The 6,013-nt window shown below is 31.2% G+C and overlaps 1 long non-coding RNA gene across 1 annotated transcript; it reads left to right on the forward strand.

Moving 5' to 3' along the window:
• Window positions 1-3,979: 3,979 nt before the first annotated feature.
• On the forward strand, window positions 3,980-5,249 carry LOC132052249 (uncharacterized). Its single transcript, XR_009413965.1, has 2 exons — window positions 3,980-4,930; window positions 5,022-5,249. It is a non-coding gene; the product is annotated as an uncharacterized LOC132052249 (long non-coding RNA).
• The last annotated feature ends 764 nt before the right edge of the window (window positions 5,250-6,013 follow it).

The raw sequence follows: 6,013 nt of genomic DNA on the forward strand, positions 1-6,013 counted from the left end.
ATTTTTTTAAAAAAAATTTTTTTTAAATTTTTGGGTTTTTTAAAAACCTTTAAAAAAAAAAAATTTAAATATGTAATTCCTAATTAATAGTATATTATAGTAAGCAACATATCTTATTTTTTAAGTTAGTAATCTCACTCTTATGAAAAATTACTTGTAGTTATCTTTTACATGATCCTATAATTATACTAACATATCTTATTTTTTAAGTTAGTAATCTCACTCTTATGAAGGATTACTTGTAGTTATCTTTTACATGATCCTATAGTTATACTATTGGTGAATAGAAATTAAATTATTTGTTTAAATGGTAAGTCTCGTCTAGAAGTTGTTACTTCAGCATTTGCATAAACCAAGAAACGAGATGGCATAAAATGACCGGAGGAGAATCATATAGACGTGATTCCTTTTCCTTAATTCCTTACTCTCTTGACTTTATGCTAAAGATACTAATTAACTCCGCAGTACAGTCTTCTTTGTTCTTTTTTCTTGTTTCAAATCTTTTAAAACCAAACAAGAAAGGATATTCAATTAAAAAACATTAACCATGTTCACTTTCTGATGTTGGTAATTGATCGGTAGCTATGCGTTTATGACCGCCAAAATGGCGGAATTGATTGAATTTATGAGTTACTTGATTTTTAGAAAACATAACTTAATGCATTCTCGATAATTTATTTATATATATTAAGTGAATTTTAAAAACACAAATATATTGTTGAACCAAAGTTCTAGCTTACGCTAAATCCATAGGCGAAACTCGCTCCACCGCTCGAACAAAAGGACCACATGAAAGAAAGCTACACCCTCTGATCTATACTAAGTGGTCTTTAAGAGTTTGACATACTCATTAAGAAAATTATTTAATAACATTAATTAAGAGGGTTAAATATGAACGGCTAAATCACTTATTTATGAATAGGAGAGAGTATTTCTTTGGGTCTGATTGGAAGGGAACTTTTTGATACATGTACAAAGTCATTGCATCATCTTCCTCATCGTGGAAGTTATTCCATATTTTATTGAAACACTTCAGAAGGTTCCAAAACTTGGTCATTCACTGAATTTAGAAGTATACAAATTGGAATTATTCCATGTACTTCTGCTAACCAGCAAGCTAATTGCGAGTAATTAAAAAACCATTGTCAATAATTAAGCAGGGGAAGGACAATGGTAATAGATTCGGACGGAGAGGAGTTCTTATAAATAAATCAGCTTTGGTTCATAAGAAGCTTCGTGGATTTTTTGCCAAATGGGGATGAAACACTTGCTATCTATGTTTGATGATATGATTAAAACTAAGAAGCTTTATTAAATGGATGAAAAATGATATTAAACTTTTCTTTTATTTATGTACAACTTCAAGTTTAATGTAGACTAATTACACATACATTATTTTATGTATATACTTGGCCTTTTTATTTCTTTTATTCTATAGGCGGACGACCTAATCAATTTTAATTGCGTGCTTCCTTCATTCACCAAAACAATATAACGAAATTTGAAAAAGATAAACACAATAATTTGATGAAAGTATATATTGTCGACTTAATCAATTTAATAGCGTGCTTCCTTCATTCACCAAAATAATATAACGGAATTTTAAAAAGATAAACACAATAATTTGATGAAAGTATATGTTGTGTGTTTATATAATTTAAGAATTGAAGATTGCTTTGTACTTAATCCTCAAGTATTTGAAATTCATTTGATCGTTAATTTATATTCAATATCGTAAGTAAAGTTCTCTTACCTCGATATTCTTCATTTGGTACGCCAAAGCATGATATTTTTGGCTAAAGATGGAGGCATTTCATCCATCCAAGGGCATGGTGATGGTAGAATTAAGGTTTTATGCATGTACATATTCAGTGGATAGCCAACAAATAAAATCACTCAATATTACTTACTTTATTGCGTTACTTTGGAGCCAAATCTATACCAAACTCTTGAGATATATTGCTCCAAATTCCAATCCAGTAGTATTTACTCCCAAAAAAAAAAAAAAAATAGAGATAAGAGGGCGCTGTCCCTAAGTGATAGCTCGTAATTAAGGTATACCACCACTTAAACTCCATCCAATGTCAAATCAGATCTTCCCACTTCCATATGCAAGTTCAAGGAACCATTAATTAAAGAGAAATTTATTGGCTTCCTAAAAAATTGAAAAATTCACAGCTACACCATCAATAAACCTGCCCAACACCGTTCGTATAAGTTTATTTTAAGAAAGGAGAGATCTTTTTAAAAAGAGAAAATTTATTTTTGCAACTCTAATTAATACTCCTCTGATCCCATTTTTACTGTCCTTACTAAAAATAGATGGTCCAAAATACTCTCTCCTTCCATTTTTACTTGTCCAAGATTATCTTTATAATTAGATGTCCACTTTTCTTGTCATTTGAAAAATCAATAGATAATTTATCATGTCATACCCATTTTACCCTTATTATTAATTATTGAGTTGAAACTTCAATAAATTGTTACCAGTTCACAACTTTTACAATATGTTTGATTGATTTCAATCATTTAGATGATTAATATTAGAGGTGATGTAATAAATTAAATTGTCATTTTATTTACTGCTCATGTCCCCAAGCGTGTGTCGGAAGTCAACGATGACAAAATGAACGAGTGAGTAGTTGTCATTTAAGAAAACCAAGATGTAATCAAGTATTAGTTTTCACTTTTACGCTTACTCAATGAATATGGAGAGAGATTTATATGGTAAGAAAGAGAATAGTATTAATTGATATCAAAAAATAAATAAAAATAATTTAATCAAATTATCCTTTGAATTGATCCGTTCTCAAGAGTTGTGAAGAAAAAAGTGACAAGTAAAATGAATAAGAGGGAGTATTTACATAGTCTATACTCGTCTTTATCACATGGTCTATGTGCTAATCAAATACAGTAATCAAGTCTAACTGCCATTCTAAATCATGTCTATAATCAAAGCATCAATACTTCATTAAGTTTGCAATGCACGATGATACACCTATATCGGAAAGATTCAGGACTTAAATTTAATAAGTTTAATATTCTACTGTATTTTTAAATGATGGGTTTAAATTTACTATTAGCTATAATTTTATGAATTTTACACATAAATTTATATTTAATATTAAAAGTACTGAATTTAAATGAATCTGACGCCACAACGATGCATGCACCTTTGCTTACATCTAAAGTGAAAGATTTAAGCGGCAGTCATGTTATTTTATGAAGTTTATTTTTAATATAATTTTTTTTATCAACATTATCAGATCATTAAATTAAAGGTCAATATAATTATAGGTATATTTTTCTTATAGAAAACATAGATTAGTGACCCGTAAGAAAAACATGATAAATAACCTATCGCGCGGAATTAGTAAAACTACTACCGTAATCTAATCGATTGATAATGTAAAAATTGTTTGCGGTACACCTCACACTCTCAGTAAATATAATTAAATCTTGGAATATACTTGGTAGAAATAAATCTTGTAATTATTGTTTGTCTATTTTTTTCTTTTGGTTCTTCGAATTTGCCTTGTTCCAATTCCCAAATGTTTTCACTATGATTCTCGAGCTTCCAAAGATATATGCACCAATCCATCAAGTCAACGACGAATCTCTCTCCCTTAGACAAAAAATAATCTCCTTTTCTTTCTTTCATAAAAATGGCTACTTTTCAAGAAAAAGAAAGAATTCAAAACTAGTAAGCGAATAAACATTGTTGGTTCATTGTATTGAAAATGGAATATGGGGGACACAAAATAAAATATGTATCTGGTTTTACATTATATCAACTTCGATATTTAAACTTTTATTTTCTATTTTAACTTTGGGCCTGTTAAAGGATTTTAGACGAAGAGCTTTGGAGAAGCAAATTGTTATTTGATTTGTTTTATTCCGACATTATATCTATATATAAAAATAATACCACAATTATAATATGAATAATTTCAAAATTACTTAAACATAAAATAAAAAAATTACGTGATATTTTATTCCAATATTATTATCCTTGTCCCTCCGATCTTAGAGTCCATATGAGGCCCACGTCTACGAATAGGCAGGCTTTTTTCTTCTTCTTAAATTTCACGTAGTTCCAGCATTGGATATTTCTAGGCTATGAAACATTTTATTTATAAAGAAAAATGACACGATGTTAGGTAGGGCATCCACTATATACCTTGTGGAGCCAAAGAGGAGAGCTATGTGTGTGTTTGACACTAATACGGAAAGATCATGTATTCACGTGCCCCAATTTTTACACCTAAAATCTCCCCTGACAGCAGTCAGCAGTTATGCATGTCTTCACTGTGTATTAGGATTATTCCTCAAAGCAAGCAACAAAGCTTAGTCCTTGTAATGGTCCAAGTTGTGCAGTACTGATACAGTTTGACTCTCATAATCCAAATTGTTTTCCTAGCTCTATTGTTTCTTTCCCTATATTTAGGCATATTGTTGTTGACTAGATGTCATAAACTATGTTAGCTACGTGGCTTCGCTTTCGGTGTCACTAGATCTCTTCATGTGAAGAAGTGCAGAAGCTCACCCTTACTTCAGAGCTAATGGATGTTCCACATTTGCTTGTTGCAAATACTATTACACATATTAGGTGTTGTTCAACTATAATTCCAATTGTATGTCTTGGTTTTTCCTATGCTTGATCATATTCCAGTATATGAGTATGACCAGAATTCTTCACTATTTCAAAATAACAAAGTTCTAACTGCTGCTGACACTGATTTTTCTCCCTTCTGGGGAATATGGAAACCCGGTTTGTTACTTTTAGCTGGGATAAACCAATTCTAGTTGCTTGGGGAATATCAGATAAGTATCTCCCACAATCAGTTGCGGAAGAATTTCAGAAGGGAAATCCTAGATCTGTCGAGCTTAAGCTGATTGAAGGTGCTGGCCATATGCCACAAGAAGACTGGTAATAGATTTCATCCTTTCACTTATATGGATATTAGCGTCATGTAACTGAATAGATTTTTCACGAGTCAGAGCTGCATTCTTTCTGACAGGCCTGAGAAAGTAGTTGATGCTCTTAGAATGTTTCTCCGAGTTTGAGAACACGACCTTTAACCGTGGATTCTCAACTACTCCAGACGGTATTCCACTTGCAGCAGTGTTCATATGAAGGTTAATAATGCTTGCTAAGGTGGCCTCTTTTTTCTAATTTGAAAAGCATAGTGAAATTATTATGATAATGTAAATGCAATCGTATATAAAGGCAACAATTAATGGTTGAACTTGCTCTTCCTCTAGGCCTATACAGACGTATTGACGTACATACATGGATGTGAAGTCATTACAAAGAGTTTCTGTATTTAGTGTAATTTAATCCTTCACAATAAGTTATTTAAACTCATGCTTAAAATAATCATTTAAGTAGTTGATTTTTAAGTAGCTTAATACTGTTAAATGTTTTTAAATCTCTAATTTTAACAATAACAATGTCTTACCATCTTTTCCAGATTATCAATTGACGCATAATAAAGCTAACTAAAGATAATTAGTTATCTATGGTTGATTTAAAGTGACATAGTGTCAGTTTTTCATTCCATCAATTTATAAAGATTTTTATGGTAGAAAACAGGATCCGGTTTATCTAGCAAACTATATGCTCCTATATTTGATTGATGGTGCATGCTTTGTGGTTCAGTGGCATTTATATGTGTTTTAAGCCTTTAATTGGTATTCTTTAGTCTTAAGTTCTGAGTCTTCCGAGGAGATCAAACTTTTTAAAACGCGCCATTTACTCGATACTCCAATGTATTGCTGCTTGCGTTTCCTTGCAAAATCACTCCAATAATTGAAGACAGACTGATAACTATGTGTACAAGCATGTGAAGCGCAAGTATCAGCATTGTATCTCATCGTCTTATCCCAGTCTATCACAAGAGAGAACCAGAGGCTCTTCTCCAGTGTCTGCTGGGTTTTGGAAAAAAATAAGACAACACATTAAATTGTTTTCTCTTTGTTTGAAGTTGATCTTTTGGGGTAGAGGGGTATA

This window comes from Lycium ferocissimum, chromosome 4 (assembly GCF_029784015.1).
Source record: "Lycium ferocissimum isolate CSIRO_LF1 chromosome 4, AGI_CSIRO_Lferr_CH_V1, whole genome shotgun sequence".
Taxonomy (NCBI): domain Eukaryota; kingdom Viridiplantae; phylum Streptophyta; class Magnoliopsida; order Solanales; family Solanaceae; genus Lycium; species Lycium ferocissimum.